Source organism: Lontra canadensis, unplaced genomic scaffold (genome assembly GCF_010015895.1).
Source record: "Lontra canadensis isolate GAN:19392208 unplaced genomic scaffold, GSC_riverotter_1.0 scaffold1, whole genome shotgun sequence".
Taxonomy (NCBI): Eukaryota; Metazoa; Chordata; class Mammalia; order Carnivora; family Mustelidae; genus Lontra; species Lontra canadensis.
Window position 1 is genome coordinate 33,558,188 of NW_022630995.1, and position 19,260 is coordinate 33,577,447.

Consider the following 19,260-nt stretch of genomic DNA (forward strand, 5'->3'; position numbering starts at 1 on the left):
ATATAGACAGTATCCAAGCCAGTAATTTATTTGAAACATGAGTATCAACATGAGTCTAGCTAGCATTAGGAAATTGCTCTGTGTAATTTGCTAGTGTATCCGTTTTAAGAATAGAAGAAAATGGTTTTTCCTGCAATTGTCATGCAGCTGAGGCCCTTTGAGGACAGATTTTAGAATCTTAGTAACTATTCTGTGTTTGGTTTCATAAGGGTGATTCTCTTGAAGATGTAAGTTTGCAGATGGTTTGTTAATGCCGTGGTTCACTTCTGGTGTCCGGTCAAAGAATAACAGTAGCGAAGAAAGTAAGAGGATATTAATGATTTTTACAAAAGGCTCACCTCAGAAGTAAAAAGTGGAGAGTCGAACCATGACGCTGGGCCCTCAGTGTTTCTCAAATTGGATCCAAAATGACTGGTGCTCTTGAGTGGGCATGAATTTATGAGTAATATGAAATGCTGAATTAGTTCTACTTAGGTCAGAACGATTCAGTTAAATTCCAGTGAAAGCGTCCTATGTGGGGAGCGCCTGGGTGGCTCAGTGGGTTAGGCCGCTGCCTTCAGCTCAGGTCATGATCTCAGGGTCCTGGGATCGAGTCCCGCATTGGGCTCTCTGCTCAGCAAGAAGCCTGCTTCCCTCTCTCTCTCTCTCTCTGCCTGACTCTCCGTCTACTTGTGATCTCTGTCTGTCAAATAAATAAATAAAATCTTAAAAAAAAAAAAAAAGAAAAAAAAAGAAAGAAAGTGTCCTATGTGGAATGTTACTTTGGTAGTTGCTGGAGGGAATAAAATGAAATATCCTGGGGGAAAGACAGCCAGAATGGAAGCCCTTTTGGGAGAGCTAACTTTTTTTTTTTTAAGTGTGTCCAGTATGCTAAGTACTTAAGCGCTTTCAGAGCTTTTGATTGGGTGGAGTGGAAGGCTTCATTTGAGCCTCGCAGCAGGCCAATGGCAGAGAGGCATTCTTTATCTGTCTTATAGATAAAGAAACTTAGGATCAATGAGATCAAATGGTCTTATTGAAGTCTCACATCTCCTCATTTAAATTTGAATATGATTTTTTTTTTCTTAGGCACCATTGTGTACATGTATAAATGAAAGCATTGCCTATAAAAAGTGATTGACCTATGGAAACTCTCTTTATATATGTATCTCTTTCTTCATGTATCTTTCATTATTTTTATAATTAATGAGATAATAAAGGCCCAGAGAACCAGATGAGTAGAATGCTTTGGAATTTCCAAGGAGCAAGGGATGGATATGGATGCAGATTAATTTGGAGAAATATCATTTTGTTATTTTTGATAAATTAGGAGGTAGGAAGTTGTCTGTGGGTGGGTGTTTTCAAGCCATTTTACCTGAGGAAAATATCTAATCAGACTCTCAGAGGCAGAAATAAAAATTCAGGGCATGTTTTGGGTTCTATTTCATTGATTTCTGCTCTGATCTTTATTATTTCTCTCCTCCTGATGGGTTTAGGCTTGCTTTGTTGTTCGTTCTCTAGCTCCTTTAGGTGTAGGGTTAGGTTGTGTATTTGAGACCTTCCTTGTTTCTTCAGGGCATGTTTTGGGAAATCCTAGGTTTTATAGCAAGGAATGTGGCCCACCAACACACTCTGAACTTGCTGTGAGTTACCCAGAGGGATCTGGTTGTGAGGGGGATCAGACACTTGCAGCTAGTTTCTTAAAGAAGGAGGTAATTAGGGAAAACTGTGGACGTTCCTAACTATCCCGCATCCCCACTCTGCATTCATTGTTTGAGAACTTCCAGCTGCTTTGAGCTATCATGGGAGCTCCCTAGAGTTGGACAGTGGTGAGGGACCAACAAAAATGTTCAACTCTCTGATGGTTTAAGACTCCAGTCTCTCTGTTGCTTCCTTGGTATTTTCAACTGCTAGTATTCATAGTTAAGTACTGCTATGGTCTAAATGACCCCCCACAATTCATATGTTGAAATCCTGACTTCCAAAGATGATGGTGTGAAGAGGTGTTGACTTTGGGAGGTACGCGTCATAAGGGTCGAGCCTTCATGAATGGAATTAGTGCCTTACAAAAAAGGTTCCAGAGAAATCCCTCTCTGCCACGTGAAGATGCAGTGAGAAGGCCAGCTGTGAACCAGGAAGAGGGCCCTAACTAAAAGGCAACTGTGCTGACACCGTATTCTGGGACTTCCCAGCCTCCAGAACTGTGAGAAAGAAATTTCTGTTACTTATAAGCCATCCAGTCTGTGGTATTTTGTTTTGGCAGCCCAAAGGGACTAAGACAAATACCTATGAGAAGTTAATCCCTACCCATAGCCCCTTTCTTTTCCTGAGGTTGTGTCTTAGACAAAGAATGTAGAAAGAAGTAAAAGGTCAGGCACGTAAAACCTTTACAAAGCTGTGATCCCCAACCTTCATCTGTGCTATAAGATGTTTCCAGCTTGGTTCTTGTAATCTCTGTCGTCTGGAAGAGCTTGGCTTAGTCTGCAATGGGTTGGTTGTCTGACCTGTGATACAGTTTGAAACAAAGCAGGTCAGTTTTGGTACCCGTAACCATGCAGAAAGGGGACTACTGTTTGAGATTAAATTATCTTCCAAAATAGCTACCAGTGAAGAGCAATTTGGCAATATATTTCAAAATTTAAAACCACCAGCAATTTCATAAATAGGCTCACTTAAAACTATGCCAAGATATTTGTACAAGTTACAATATAACATGTTTATAGAATGGAGTCTGTGTGCTGATTTGAAATTATCTTGTATCTAAAATACAATATATAATGTAATAATGGTATATACTTACACATACTTATATATACATGTGTTCGTGTATCTATTTACAATGAAAAAACATTTTGCAGAATCATATGAATACCATTCTCTTTTGTCTAAATCTTTTTAAAAAGATATATATGCTGGTATATATACTTTTTCTCTCAATAGATATGAATGTTAATATGCTGGAAGATTTTTCCTTTTTCTTTCTTTTCCGTATTTGAATTTTCTAGTCAGGTTCATTTATTCTTCTTCTTTCCTTATAAAAAAGAATCAGGAGCTAACCAGGTAGTATGGTCACAGACCATTTTCCTTCATTGTGTTTGAATGTAGTTTATAAAACCATACTAAGCGTTTTTAAAAACGCAGCACATTTTTCTCTAATACTCGTTTGTCAGACTTTCTTGTCCTCTTTGTATGCCGAGGAAGGAGATGATCTTTGTGGGGAAAGTGGCTAAGTATGTGCTAAGCCAGCAGACATTCCCTTGAAAGTTTATTAGTTAAAACATTGAATTGAGCAAGAGGAAGAAAGATATTTACCAAATGTGATTCGAAGGACAAAGAATCCCATCTTGCTGGAGTGTGTCTGAAAGTGTACCTTTATGCTCAGTTTGCTTTAAATATGGGCTTTGGACTGAACTGTGTTTGCTTTTCAGACCACAAGGCTAGAGGTGGTCATGAAAGTCTCTCAAATCTGATTGCTAATCAGGAAAGCTGTTTGCTAAGAAAGGCAGGCCTGGTTGGAGTAGAAGTAATGACTGATGCACAGATAAAGCCAGGGTGCCTTTTAAGTATCTTTGGACTTCTGTGTCTCGATTTGCTTTACTCTTAATTAAACCCCCTAGAAACAGGTCAAAGGAGACAAGTCCTTTAAACTCTCCCAATAATAATTACTCCTTAAGTTTTTTTTTTTTTAAATGAAGATTTTTATTTATTTTTTTGAGAGAAAGCAAGAGCACACCAGCAGGGAGGAGGGGCAGAGGAAGAGGGAGAAGCAGACTCCCTGCTGAGCAGGGGGCCTTACTCGAGGCTTGATCCCAGGACCTTGAGATCCTGACCTGAGCCAAAGGCAGTTACTTAACTGACTGAGCAGCCCAAGCACCCCATTAAAAAAAAAAAAAAAAGATTTTATGTATTATTTGACAGAGATCACAAGTACGCAGAGAGGCAGGCGAAGGCGGGGGAAGCAGGCTCCCTGCTGAGCAGAGAGCTCGATGTGGGGCTCCATCCCAGGACCCTGAGACCGTTACCTGAGCCGAAGGCAGAGGCTTAACCCATCGAGCCACCCGGGCGCCCCAGGACACCCCCCCCCTTTTTAAGGAATGTAGACAGTGGTGCTCTGGAGAATAGACCCATGGTAATACCACTTATCCATATGTATTTCAGTCTCTAATACCTGATGTTTCATTTTTAAAAAATCAGCAAAGCCTTGTATTTTTGCTAGATTCAGAAGAATTTTACTAACTTCTTCTTTTTCTTAAAATGGTTTGATGAGTAGCTCATCAGGATCAGTAATATTTATTTTTGTCTTCCTTTTTGTGTAGTTTGTGTACTGATATCTGTCCCTCTTATACTGAGTCATGTCAGGAAATATAATTCCCATGTTTTAAGGTACTTGAACCATAGTTAGGAATTGTAATCTTTAGAGAAATTAAGGAGACAGTTTCTGAAATAGTGTGTTTATCTGTATGCAATTGATTATGTTTATAATATAGAAAAGTCTGAAACAGTACGAATGACACTGGATATCATGAGAGAAACTGATATTACCTTCAATAAATACTTAGTTCCCACAAGAACCTGATACTTTAAGAACTCATGGTAACTAGTGTCTAATATGGGGATTACAAACTCAGATACCTACCAGGACCTGACAGAAAAGTAAACAAATGAACTAGAGTATAAAGTGGGGAGGGAAAGGGTGTAGCTACCATGTGGCTATTCAAGAATGAGGGTCCAGTCTTGCCTGATGTTTCACTATTTTAAGATAAGGCAGAAATGTGGATTTTTATGTGACTGCTTCATTTTTTAATTATGTCGGCAATACATTTATGATAATTAAAAGCTATTCTTTCATTCTTTGCTATGATGTTCTTTTCAGTAAGTATTACAGCTGCTTTTTATATAGTAGGTGGCATGGGGCTAAAAAGTGTGTGGCGTGTCTCCTGTTTTCTAGGGATGCACTGTCTAGCTGGGCCAGTATGATGGGGAACAGTTGGCACAGGTGGTCAATGCCTCAGGAACCCCGAGGGGGGTAGGAGTCTGTATGAGCTTGACCGTCTCAGGAAGACTTCTTAAAGGAGCTAGCATCTGCACTGAACCTTGAAGGGCCTGCGTCTTGAGATTAAGAACAGTGGAGAGCCGAGGTGGAGCTATGGGAGGGTGTGAGGTCTTGGGCAGTCATAGGCACACAAGGAGGAGGGCTTTGGAGCAGGTCTGTGTTCTGGAAGGAGACCCACGGGGCAAGTGATGCAATGATGGGAGAGTGTTCTGAACTCCAGTCCTGCTGCAGTTTGTAGGAAAAAGAGAGAGAGAGGAGGGGGAGCATTGAAGACAGGAGGAGCCAATTCTTAACTTTCCCAGCCATCGAGGAATGAGGAGAGGGTCTGGGCTGGGCTTAGTTATTATCAATGAAAAGGAAGAAATGGAGACATGTTTTCCAGTCCACCGGAAAATCGTCTTGACTTGGCCTTCAGAACGTATCCATTGTTGCCATCTTGACCCAGGCCATCGTTCTGTCTTGTCTGGATTATTCCAGGGATCTCCTAGCTGCTTTCCTTCATTCTTTCCTTTCTTGCCTCTCTGTACTCACAATTTTCATATTATTTTACTTTTCCTTCCCTGCCCCTATGTTCATCTGTTTTGTTTCTTAAATTCCACATACAAGTGAAATATATGGTATTTGTCTTTATCTGACGTATTTCGCTTGGTAAAATACCCTCTAGTTCCATCCATGTTATTGCAAATGGTAAGCTCTCATTCTTTTTGATGGCTGAGTAGTATTTCGTTGTCTGTATACACCACATCTTCTTTATCCATTCATCTGTCTGTGGACATCTGGACTCTTGCTATATTTTGACTACTGTGGACATTGCTGCTATAAACATTGAGGTGCACGTGCCCCTTCACATCACTATATTTGTATCTTTGGAGTAAATACCTAATAGTATGATTGCTGGGTCGTAGAGTAGCTCTATTTTTAACTTTTTTGGGAACCTCCACACTGTTTTCCAGAGTGGCTGCACCAGCTTGCATTCCCACCAACAGTGTAGGAGGGCTCCCCTTTCTCCACATCCTTGCCAACATGAATTTTGTTTATTTAATGATCTGTCTCCAGCACCTAGAATGCTTCCTGCTACATAATACTATCTCAGTAAACGTTTAGGGATTTAAGGAGTAACATAGTCAAACTTGAACAATAAAACTAGGTTATAAGGTCATAAATTGTTAGAAGGCTTAAATTGAGGGCACCTGGGTGGCTCAGTTGGTTGAGCCACTGCCTTCGGCTCAGGTCATGGTCTCGGACTTCCAGGATTGAGTCCCGCATGGGGCTCCCAGCTCCTTGGGGAGTCTGCTTCTCCCTCTGACCTTCTCCTTTCTCATGTTCTCTCTCACTCATTCTCTCTCAAATAAATAAATAAAATCTTTAAAAAAATGTTTAAAAAAAAAAAGTCTTAAATTGAGATTAAAATCATATAAATGATATTGTTTTGGTATTTCTTTTAAAAAGGGCTTTGGCGATCCTTTAGATATAGGACTTTACAGTATTACATGTAGCTAATGATATTCCTGACTATGCACCTGGTTTGAAAAGAAGTCTTGATCTCAGTGTTATTTTTTAAACCCATTTCTATATCAGGAGCAGGCCGTACAGATGAACACAGCAATAGGTAATCCTTCATGCAAAGATGAAAATGCCTATGTAAAAAGGCACATGTGAAATGAGTGAAAATGTGTATTTTTTTTTTTTTTACACTTGCCTTTCATTATGATGAATGTTAAGTGAATGTCCTGAGTTTTTCCATGTTTGGATCTTTGTTGCAATACAAATTGCTTATTAAATGTGGACTGGCAGCTGGTGCTTAGAAATCTTTTGGATATGCCCCTACCCCTACTTTATGACTGGATTTGGTAGGTAATGAAGTATTTCATAAAGGGATTAAAAATTATGTGTTGCTCTTTTTGATCATCAAAATCAGAATGGTGTTGGGACATTGTTGAATGCAATATTTTTCATGAGGAAAGGTAGTTAATTTTGAAAAAAAGTGAGAATTTCCTGTCGATTAAGTCTAGCCTCTGGAACTAGTAAGAACAAACAGAAATAGGGGCCCCTGGGTGGCTCAGTTGTTACGCGTCTGCCTTCAGCTCAGGTCATGATCCCAGGGTCCTGGGATGGAGCCCTTCATCAGGCTCTCTGCTCAGTGGGGAGCCTGCTTCGTCCTCTCCCTCTGCTTGTGTTCCCTCTCTCACTGTCTCTTTCTCTCTGGCAAATAAATAAATAAACAAATAAAGTCTTTAAGAAAAACTTTTTTAAAAAAGAACAAACAGAAATAGAGCTTTGCCACGGCCGTTGTTCTGACAGAGTCAAGGGCTCGATTGTGTCCTCTCCTAAATCTCAGGTTCAAGTCCTAACCCACAGGACCTTAGAATGTGGCTCTGTATTTGAAGATAGGATCTTGAAAGAGGCAGTGAAGTTAAAATGAGGTCACTTAGGCGGACCTTAGCCAGCTGGACTAATAGGACGAGGAAATTTGGATTCATCCAGACAGAGGAAAGACCATGTGAAGACACAGCGAGAAGGCAACATCTTTAAGCCAAGCAGAGAGATAAAAACAACTTTGCTAAACGTTGATATTGACAGCATCTCAGACTTCGAAGTCTCCGTGTGTAAGCCACACAGCCTGTGGGCGTTGGTCACGGCAGCCTTAGCAAACAAACAGAAGCAGAAGCCAAGACTGTTCCAGGAGATCTCATCTCTCACCCAGCGTCTGCATCCCCATCTCCCTAGACGTTTGGGAGAGGGTGATCTCGTGGCACCCTGGGTATTCCCAAAAGAACGTCTGTCTGAACGCTCGCTGGCTTGCCAGGCAATGACAGTGGTGATTCCTTGGCACAGTCATTCATTGCTGGGGCCATTTTTGTTGGAAGCTGCGTGCCTTGTCAGCATTTTCATCTCCCTCAGAAACTGAGTGAAGAGTGAGATGAAGGAGAGGCACTTCTCTTACCTCTTCCTGCGAAGTGATGCATCAGCTTTCATTGAGGAGGCTAGGCCCCAGCTCAGCGGAATGTCCTTCGGAGATGGGATGGCTCTGTGGAGGGCCATTTCTGGTGGGAACTGGACCATGGACGTGAGATTTCCGGGTCTCCAGACACGTCCCTTCCTGTCCCTGGCAGCTTGGAATTTAACTGAAGCCCAGTTTCATCCCTGGTTTTCACAGTCAGTCTGAAGTCTGCTGTTACTTATAGAAGGAGCTAGAAAACAAATTCTTGAAGAAGCAGAGCCGAGAGGTCTTTCAAAGAACTTTAGAATTTTTCACTTCACGGTTTGGTAGATCTGTTTTCCAAAGGGGCAGGGCCAGCAGAGTCTGCAATTAATTAGGTGATAATGAGTTTTGTTTGGTTTTGTTCCATGTCTCCTAGGCTTGGAGAAGATGAGGGGCATAAATGTGGAGAACTTTCCTTTTGAATTCTGTCTTGATCAGATTTCTGGGACACCTGACATCAGGATATTTAAAACATCCAGACACCTGAAGTGAAGTGTTCCTGTTCTCTCCTGTGTATCTAGGGTCAAAGAGACATGTTTGATGTTAAAATTATACCTCTTCCCTATGTTAGGTCGACTCTTGTAAGTGATAGTATGAAGAGTGCTTCTTCAAATTCCTCGTTTTCATATATTGCTATTATGTGAGAGAGATGAGATTGTCCTGATAATTGAGTGAAATTTAAAATTTCTGCTTCCAGTCATGACATAGCATGTTTTTACCTACTTTATCTCTTTAAAAATTTTTATTTTTAAAAATTTTTTTCTCTTAAAAAATTTTCAATTGACTATATTTGTGTGTGTGTTTCCTTTTTTCCTTTTAAGTTTTTATTTTAATTCCGGTGAGCTATCATGCAGTGTTATTATTAGTTTTAGATGTTGAAATCACGTGTTTTCGTCATGCCATCTTCTGGCCTGGCCTTTTCAGCAAATTTGTGGCTCGTGGGGACAGATGACCCTAGATCCTAGCAGCACCTGCAACCCAAATAGTTCTCATTCTAGGGCCCACACAATGGGGTGTGTTTGAAAGTATTTGAAAGCAAAGTATAAGCAACACATTGTACACTTAATCATAAAACATTTTGTGGACTCTAGATGCCTTGCCCCACAGCCTGGGAAACTACCCTCTTTTTATCCTAACGTTCTGTGACAGTTCCCCTTCTTGTAAAGGAAGAAGAAGCTGGATGAGATTTCTTCATGAGGATGGAAAATGAAGATACTTAGTTGAGGAAAAAAATGCTTACCACAGCTTGTGCTTCAAGATGACCCAAATCTGGGTAGGAAAACAGTCAAGTAGAAGAGGGATTTAGTAATGTTTACTCACCCAAAAAACTCGATCTGGCTTATTGTTCTTTAACAAATGTGATTGTTCCATGCTTAATTAATTGTCAAATATCCAACAGATTCATGGAGCAGAATGTATTTTATCTGTAGAAAAAAGCCACCCTTAGGAATGATTTAAATCAGGGGTCAGCAAACCACAGCTCAGAGGCCAGATCTGCCCTCCTACCTGTTTTTATGTGGCTCGTGAGCCTAGAATATTTTTCACATGTTTCAATGAAAAAAAAATTAAAAGAAGCATATTCTTTGAAACCTGAAAAGGATATAAAATTCATCTTTCAGTGCCATAAGTAAAGGATTATTAGACCACAGCTCTGCTGATTCATGTATGTATTGTATCTGGCTGCCACCATGCTGTGACAGCAGGGCTGAGGACATGTGACTGAGATTCTGTGGCCTTCAAAGTGTAAGTTATTTACGGTCTGCTCCTTTATCGAAAATCTGTGCTGCCCTGGTGTAAACAGTCATTTAAATTTATTCCTATTTTTTTTTGTTTACTGTGTATCTGGTGGGTTTCAATGTACAGTATGGAAACCTCAAACAGGATGGCAGGTTTTCCCATCAACTCACCTTTAATTTATACAGAATTCCTTCTGTGGCATCCCCGAAATATACAACCAGTATTCAGTGAGCGCTGACTGTATGTCACCCACTGCTGGAGGCAGTCAGCGTGAGCAATAATCCTTACCGACAGGGCCTCTCTCTGGGACCAGGCGTTCTCATGGGAGGAGATGGACCATAGACAAATAAATGTGCAATGTATCAGGGTAATAAGCCCAGTGAAGAAGAATCAAGGGGAGAGAGAGAGAGAGAGAGAGAGAGAGAGAGCGCTGGAGGCAAGAGAGGGCTGCTTCAGCGGTGGTGATGAGCACAGCCCTCTGGGGCGGTGACAGGTGAGCAGGAATCCATGACATGCAGCGACGTGGAGACCCAGGAGGTGGCATTTGTAGGTGCAGGCAACTGCAAGGGCAAAGGCAAGAGCCGACTTGGAGTGTTCCAGAAACAGTAAGGCTGCCCTCTGGGCAGGAACACAGCGAACAAAGGAAAGAGTGATACCAAGAAGCAGCAAAACAAATATGGGGGTGGAGTGAGGGGTAGGTCAGGAAGGGTGCTGCGGGGCAGAAGGAGGACTTAAAAATAGTCAGTTCTAAGAGAGATGACAGGGTTTTGAGCAGAGACCTGACTTGATCTGACTTATGTTTTTAAAATGATCACTTAAACAAGCGGGACCACAGTGAACGAAAAAGCTTCTGCGCAGCAAAGGAAGCAGTCCACAAAATGAAAAGGCAGCCTACTGAATGGGAGAAAATCTTTGCAAATCACGTCTCAGATAAAAAGGTTCCTATCCAAAACATACAAAGAACTCCTATGACTCAATAGCCCCAAACCGAACAATCCAATTAAAAAACGGGCAGAGGAACTGCATAGATGTTTTCCCAAAGAGGACACACAGATGGCCAATAAGTACATGAAAAGCCGCTCCACATCACTGGGAATCAGGGATATGCAAAGCAAAAGCAAAATGAGATATCGCACCTGTTAGGATGAATTTTATCAAAAAGACTAGGGGTAATAAAGGCCAACGAGATAGTAAAGAGAACTTTTGGGCACTGTTGGTGGGAATGTAATTGGTGTAGCCACTATGGACAGCAGCATGGAGTTTCCTCAAAAAACTAAAAATAGAAGTAAAAATACCATCACGTGACCCTGCAGCCCCATGTCTGGGTTCATATCTAAAGGACAGCAGGATCTTGAAGGGATCCGGCAGCCCAGACCCGGAAGCAGCCCAATGGCCCTCGATGGGTGGAAGGATAAAGAAGATGTGATGTCAGTATCCATAATGGGGTATTAGTCAGCGGCAAGAAAGAAGGAAGTCCTGTCATTTGCAACAACATGGATGGCCCTTGAGGGCAGTGAGACAGAGAAAGACATGGATTATAGAATATCACTCATGTGGAATCTGTTTTTTTTTTTTTTTTTTTTTTTTTTTTAAAGTCAAACTCAGGGGGGGGAAGGGGTCAGGGGGGGGGGGGGGGGGCAGGGAGTGAGGGAGCGAGGGAGAAGTTGGTAAAAAGGTCCTACCTGCAGCCATAAGGTGTGTAAAGTCTGAGGATCTGGGTAAAACACAGGAACTATAGTTGACATTCGTGGAGAGAGTAGAACTGAAATGTTCTCACCAAAGAAAGGGGGAGGGGTTAAAGAAATAAATATGAGGTGATGGAATAGGGTGATTAACTAGATGGGGGAATTCCTTAACTGTGAATGCGTACACCACATCAGCACGATGTACACTTTAAATATATTATAGTTATGTGTGTCAGTTATACCTCGATAAGGCTCACTAAAGGGATCACTTAAGTACAAGGGTATTTCCTCTACTGTGTAATTTATGGCTTATGATGCAATTTGGGGATTCAAACAAACAAACAAACATGTCAGTACAGCAGCCAAAACGATTAGCTATAAAAGATGCCAAGATATTGTGGAGTGACTCTTCTTTGACATCATGGTATAAGGCTGTTTTAAAAATGGGATCAGAGCAGTAGTATTATGGACACTGTCTTCTTAGGTGAGCATTCAGATGTTTTAGGTCTCCGTATCAGTCTGGGTCCCATCAGGAAACAGGTGGCACATTCTGATTGGGAACTTGGGCAGGGTCTAGGGGAAACACTAGGATAGTGTGGGGCTCTGGGGGTAGAAGCAGCCAAACTCCTTCCACTTGGGACCTGAGGGGTTAAGGGTGGGAGCAATTATAGGGAGACCGAGAGCTCTGTGCAGGGGTTCACCCGATAGGACCTGTGACCTGACGGGACCCTGCGGGGAGAGAATCATTCTTCTTCCTTCTGCTCTCCTGTGGGTGCCCACCCACCTGTGGGAACCTCTCCACTGGGCAGAGCCAACCAGGAGCCAGGGAATAGGGGAGCCTATTACTAAGTGGGTCAACGTGCTAAGCAAAGAACAGAGTGGAAAACAAAAGAAGGAGTGGAACGTTGGGTTTTAGGAGATACCCCGATACTTTTTATGAGTTCTGGTTCTCTCTTGCTTGCCCTTCCCCACCCTAACCCCACCCAGACACACCACAGAGGAGCACATGCAAATGTGTACACACACACACACACACACACACACACACCCTAAATCCCCTCTGGTATTTTGTGATCACTTTTCTGGGAGGGCAGAGAAGCAATTTATTAACTGAAGTCTGAGGACATTCTATTTCTGTGCTGTTTGGGTGTATAGCATGTGCCTTAGGATGTACAGGGAAGGGTTTGGATAACTCTGTACGTCCCATCTTTCATTCCTGATTAAAAAAAAAACAAAACAAAACTCAAAAGCATATGTGTTACTGATGGTAGAATTAAACATTTTATTTTCTATATTTTTTAAAAGTCTCTTTTATAGCTGGACACAGAAGGAAAAATACCGAGGCAGAAATTTAAAACCTTGGTGAGCTATATTTCAATTTTGGTTATTCTGGTTAAAAACAAAGCAAGCATTGAATTTTAGCTTCTTTAATCCAGATGGTTTTAGTTTCCCACCGTTGGACATATTAAAACTTAGAAGACACAGAAGTACCATTCAGTAAACTGCTTCTTTCAGCAACTTCTGTGATGTCCGGGTGCTCTAGAAGCCTGGGTTTCCTTTGAGGCAGGAACAGTTAACTCTGAATTAATCACCTCTGTGCAAGGTCAGGGGCTTTTTATTTTATACAGGGGGCAGAGAAGAATTATTTTTTCATGATTTGACCTTTTGTAAATATTTGACTTTTCATTTGATTTAGGTTCTGAGAGTCTTAAGCTCTAATAAAAATGGTCAACATGGCCAAGAAGTCTGTGGGGAAAAAAAATATGCACTAGCCAGTTTTAGGTGTTATTTTCTTGAGTGTAGTTCCTGTAAGAGGAATTCAAGCTATATGGATGGTAAAATGAATTTTTCTTCTCCCCCTTTTCTGGAATCTAGATGAAAACTGAGACCTGTGGCGCATTCCTGAATGTTCTTGGCCCCAAGTTGGAGGCCCAGCTGAGGACTCGTGGAAAACAAAACTCTATTTTCTGTTTATGGTTATCGGCCATGTTGTAAAACATAAATGTAATTTCTTGTGCTTTAAGGTCAAGGGAAAAAAAGTCATCTTGAACTTGCCCATTAGTTTTCAAGAACCAGAACAGCATATGTTTTTGTTTCATGGCTTTTGCCCACGGGTAAGCTGTGCAGTGGAGAATCACTCATGTGGTCATGGGCCACTGGATTTGGGGAGCCCCCACTGTGTGAGGCATTGTGTTAACACTTGGGAGGGAGAGACATGAGGGAGGCAGTGCCCTCATCCTGAGTTGGTTTATATAATTCTGCTGGAAGGTTGGATGCATGAGTAGATAATGGCCTGCAGAGAAAGACAGACTGCCTACAGGATGCGGAGACTACTGTGGAAAATTACAAGGCAGGAGAGGTCCTGTCTCTCTGGTTGCAGAGAGTAAAAACACAGCTGGCACTGAGCCAGGCCTGGAAGGATCCCGAGTGGAACAGATCAGTGGTAGGTTTGAAGGAGTTCTGACTTCAATTATAAGCTTCGATTTTCCTCATCTAGAAAACGGTGCTGTCTTTCCCAGCCATAGCACAGTACTTTTACAAGGCTAAATTATAAAATGCACCACAGATAGTAAAATACTCTTAATGCTGTTACTTACCATTGTGCTTAGTAGTGTCGGACAGTGTCTGTTAAATATTTGCACGTCTGAGACGCTCTTCTGTAGTTTTCCAGGAGGGTGATCTCACAGAGAGTTACTGTTACTCATGGTGACTTATTAGGCTGGCTCTACTCAGGAAGGTCTTTCTGTGTGAGAATCCAGCAGATCTCATAAATGCAGTGGAGAGAGTCAGCTCTCAGAGTGGGGAGAGGTGCCTGGACGGAGAAAGGCAGACTTCCTGTCATTAGGAAAGAACCATGTGTGGGATGGTTGAGTGTGTTAATGTGCAGATAGATGCTTGAAGTCCTGGGTTTGAACTTGGGAATTAGGACTCTGTGATTTTTTTTTTTTTTAAGAAAATAAGTATCAATGCTTTATTTTTATTTTTATTTTTTTTATTTTTTAAAATTTTTTATTTATTCATTTGACGGACAGAGATCACAAGCAGGCTGAGAGACAGGCAGAGAGAGAGAGGAGGAAGCAGGCTCCCAGCTGAGCAGAGAGCCCGATGCGGGGCTCGATCCCAGGACGCTAGGATCATGACCCAAGCTGAAGGCAGAGGCTCCAACCCACTGAGCCACCCAGGCGCCCCAGTATCAATGCTTCAAAAAAAAATTTTTTTTTAAACTTCTTAGAGTCTTTCTGAGACTTGAAGAACTTTGAATTGATTTAGAGAAGGAGGAGATGTGGTAAATCTCTTCCTGGGAATGAATAAAATGTCGTGGATTAAGCTGGAGAACTTGGAGCCTGAAACGTGTTGGGGTTGTGTGAGGAGAGGGATATAAATGCATGAGATTCACGCCACACACTTAGTCAGACATTCTAGTTCCACGTCACTCCCCAAATAGACCCCTTGCATGCCTTCCCTGTGCCGAAGAGGGCTGGACCACTCTTTGGCAGTTTATGTGCCAATCCAGAAAACCAACCTCATGGTCATCCTCTTTTTTTCCATTTTTAAAATAGACCTTATTATTATTATTTTTTTAAAGGTGTTATTTATTTATTTGACAGAGCGAGAGAGATCACAAGCAGGCAGAGAGGCAGGCAGAGGGAGAGGGGGGAAGCAGGCTCCCCTCTGAGCAGAGAACCGATGGAGGGCTCAATCCCAAGACCATGAGATCATGACCTGAGCCGAAGGCAGAGGCTTAACCCACTGAGCCACCCAGGTGCCCCTGAAATAGACCTTATTTTTTAGAATATTTTTAGTTTTACAGAAAAATGAAGAAGATAGTACCCAGTTCAGTACCCTCTCACCCCATTTCTCCATTGTTAACATCTTATATTACTACGGGACATTTGTTACAATGAATCAGCAGGTAGCAACGAGATCAAAGTCTATAGTGTGTTCAGATTTTCTAGTTTGTACCTGGATCAAAAACTGCCCTTTTTTGCTCCATGCTGTGTCCCATCACTGTTGCAGACGGCGGTGGTTTTCCACTAGTTTTGTCTGTTAAGTGAATAAACAAATCAGATGCTCTTCCTGCTATTAAGTTGTTAGAGTGTGGCTGGGAAGGATCCAGTCACTGGGCAAATGACACACGCCATAGTGTTTGAGAGTTTGGAAGCAGAGAGGCCTACGTCTGAATGAAGCCTGCCACTGCCCGTTACTACCCTTGTGACTTGTACAAGTCATGCAGCCTCTCAGACCCCCGTTTTGGCACCTGTGAGAAAAGGGTAGTAGCAATTCCTGCCTCGCTGGGGTAGGAATAAAGTGAGTAGATGAAAGAATGTATATGGGTGTGTGGAGAGCAGGGCTTCCCACATGGGGAGCTGTTGGTCAATGTCAGCTTCAAGTTCGACCACGCAGGATAGACTGTGCCAAATGTGGTGAGGAGTCAGGAAACGGTGATGTGTAAAGGTGCGGGGCGTGGGGGTGGTGGTCGTGGTTGGGAACGTTTTCCTGGGAAAGGCAGCATTTCAGATTGACGTAAAAGGATTAAATCTGCTCTGACCAGAGGCACAGTGACCTGCGAAAGAAAATGCCAGGTGGAGAGACTGTAATACACAAAGGTACAGAGAGTGGGAAGGCTTGAGAAAATGTCTTCTCAAGAAAATTATTTACTCTAGATGGACCATAGTGTAAGGTGGTAGGACAATAATTGGACAAGGGAGATAAAACTGTAAGGTCATAAATATTTTTGATATATAAATTTATTAATTTTTATTTTTCATTTTTAAAATTTAAATTCAATTGATTAGCATATAATATATTATTGGTTTTAGAGGTAGAGGTCAGCAATTCATCAGCCTTATATAGTACCCAGTGCTCATTATGGACTGACATAAATTTAAACTTTTAAAAGTTTTCAAATATAGAAAAAATTAGAACGGATACCACAATGAACATCCATGGAAACTCCATCTAATTTTATTAATAATAATAATAATAATTTTTAAAAGATTTTATTTATTTGAGACAGAGACAGTGGGGGGAGACCCCAGACAGGTGGGGAGGAGAGGGAGAAGCAGGCGTCCTGGTGAGCGGGGAGCCCAGCGTGGGGCTCAGTCCCAGGATCCTGAGCTGAAGGCAGACGCTTAACCCAGCTGAGCCACTGAGGCGTCCCTAACTTTAATAATTACTAACATTCTTCCCTATGTACTTCATCTGTATGAATTTTCATAGGTTATCTTCCACTGAACCATTTAACAATAAGTTCTAGATATCATGACATTTTGCCCTGGAATACTTCAGCATGCATCTCTAAGAAATAAGGAATTTGCCTTACTGAATATCAATAAATAAATGTAAGTTTAAATAAATTCAGATTTCCCCTATCAAGATGATGACTCTGATGTCAGTTTTGGAATCTCAAGTGATTGCAGTTTTAAATCACTCTGCTTCTGCCTACTCGCCTTGGGTAGACCAGCACTGGACTCACAGAATTCAGTAGAGATACAGTGACACGCTATTTTAGGCTGAGCCCAGGGTCGAAACTTCCCCGGTGTGAAAAGGCCTCCTGAATGGTTCTGTGTAGACATGCAGAAGTGATTTTTGGTTCCACTGTCTCGATGAGCCTTTTGGACACTCGGTTCCCATCCCTATAGGTAATGTCACAGTGAATTTCACGGTATTTCTGGAAGGCACAAAGTCTGTCGGGGCCGTGGGTGGAATTGTGGTACTAATACCTGACGCTTGCGATGGGATAGTCCTCCCTGAAAGTTGGAAGAAATTGGAAAGTAGAGGAGGCAGAACCTTGTGGGTGCTGGGCGTTGGGTCTTCTCCTTCAGTTTTGGCCTTACCCCGAGTCACAGACACCCATGACTGGGCAAATGTCTGAATTGTTTTAAGTCTTGGGGTAGGTGTGTGAAATGTACCTCCCACCCCTGGCTGCACTTTTACGACTCACAGAATATACCCTGGCCAGCACTGAGACTCTTAGACAAGAGAAGGAGATGGGTATTGGGGAAAGTTTTCCTCCAAAGGGGCACCCTCTCATTGCCTTTTCCTAATGACACTGCCTTGTTACACTGTGGAAGTGGGGCTCCTCTGGGGACCATTTCTTTCCACCTCACTGGCAGGTGCACAGTGAGTGCTACTTTAAATGATTCCTCTGAGCCTCGTAGTAGAACCCAGCCCGCCCTGCCTCTTCTGGGGGATCCCTATTTCCACCTCTGTTTGGACTTTGATGCTGTTCCATTGACCCACTTGGAAAGATTGAGTATGTCGCGCCTGCTAGTTTTTCTTTCTGTCCTTAATTTGGCTTGCCTTTTATTGTCTTCCAGCTGAATGGATTCTTTCTCTTTCTCTTAAGGGGAAAGGGACCTGAGAAAAACAATGCTCCCGGTGGTGACTGTTTTTTAAGGATCATTGCTGTTTTATGTTAATCTAAGTGTTAAAATGAGGAGATAGGGAATTGCTAATTCACCAACCTGTTCTCTCCCCAGTCTAGCTAGTCCTTTTAAGTATATTTGTGGCTTAAATAAAGATATAGCCGTGCAGAGTGGAAATGTCCAAATGTACAGTTTTTAAGTGCAATTGTATATATAGGATTTAAAATTTTATTTCCATCAGCAAGAATCATGATAAAATTCTGGGAAATTATAGAAAAGTGGAAAGGAGAAACCCAGAGATAACTAGCGTTAACACTCTCTGAATTTATGTCTCACTATTTTAATCTATGTGTTATATCTCTCTAAATGGGCAGACTTTCACCGTAACTGTCTAGAACTTTTTGCTACTCAGATGTGTGGTCTGGAGACTTAGAGTCCTTGACATCTCTTGGGAGCTTGCTAATGCAGAATCTTGGGCTCTACCCCAGAGTCATAATTTGTATTGAATGATTTGGAAGCTCTAGAACGCTATACCCAGGGCAGCAAGTGAAGTGGATATGGCTCAGAGAGCTGAGACCTGCGCTCTCCGTTCTTCTCCATTTCCCCTCTGTCACGCTTCCTTAAAATAATTTGCCTCAGTATGTGCTAAAGCTGAAAACGAGGTCCTGTTCTTTTCTTTTCTTTTCTTTTCTTTTAGTAAGGTCTAGCAACCCTGTCGAGAAACTGCACTGTCTCACACATAAACATTTCATTCGGTGAACATTCGTGAAGGGCCTCCTGTGTTCTGGGATTGCACATGGCAGTCGCAGCCCCTGCGGGTAGGGCTTGCATATCCTGCAGGAGAAGCATACGGAGGGCAAGGAGGAGTGAGTGGTTGCTTCCACAGGGGTAGACGCTGTCAAGAAAAATGGTCTCTGATCTGAGGCTTGAATCCATGAACATGAGTTAGGAGTACTGCTAGGCTCTCATGAGAGCACAGAGTTGGATGAAGTGGGTCCTTTCCTTTGAGGATCATCCGCTTGATTTATGGCGAGGGAATGAATGGTGTTGTAACTAACAATACAAAGCCCCTTGGTGTTAAGGTAAAACCAGAAGGCCAGGTCTGAATGTCAGCCTTACCACCGTGACCTTGGACTGATTGTCTCACCTGGACATCCATCTCTTCTGTAATGTCGGGATAAAAGAATATTTCACAGACTCACAATGATTTTTATTTTTTTTAAGATTTTACTTATTTATTTGACAGACAGAGCTCACAAGTAGGCAGAGAGACAGGCAGAGAGAGAGGAGGAAGCAGGCTCCCTGCTATGCAGAGAGCCTGATTCAGAGCTCGATTCCAGGACCCTGGGATCATGACCTGAGCCGAAAGCAGAGGCTTTAACCCACTGAACCACCCAGGCGCCCCTCACAATGATTTTTAAATGAGAGAGCGTAGCAAAGCGCTTGCCTACAGTG

The 19,260-nt window shown here is 42.2% G+C and overlaps 1 protein-coding gene and 1 long non-coding RNA gene across 4 annotated transcripts in view; one reads left to right on the top strand and one right to left on the bottom strand.

Moving 5' to 3' along the window:
• APBB2 (amyloid beta precursor protein binding family B member 2) overlaps nucleotides 1–19,260 on the top strand; it is a 378,415-nt gene that overhangs the window by 87,920 nt on the left and 271,235 nt on the right. The gene's annotated exons all lie outside the window — the stretch shown is intronic.
• LOC116864963 lies at nucleotides 2,296–14,057 on the bottom strand. The gene is made up of 3 exons (XR_004382108.1): nucleotides 14,035–14,057; nucleotides 9,336–9,439; nucleotides 2,296–2,483 (listed from the first exon to the last, which is right to left on the bottom strand). It is a non-coding gene; the product is annotated as an uncharacterized LOC116864963 (long non-coding RNA).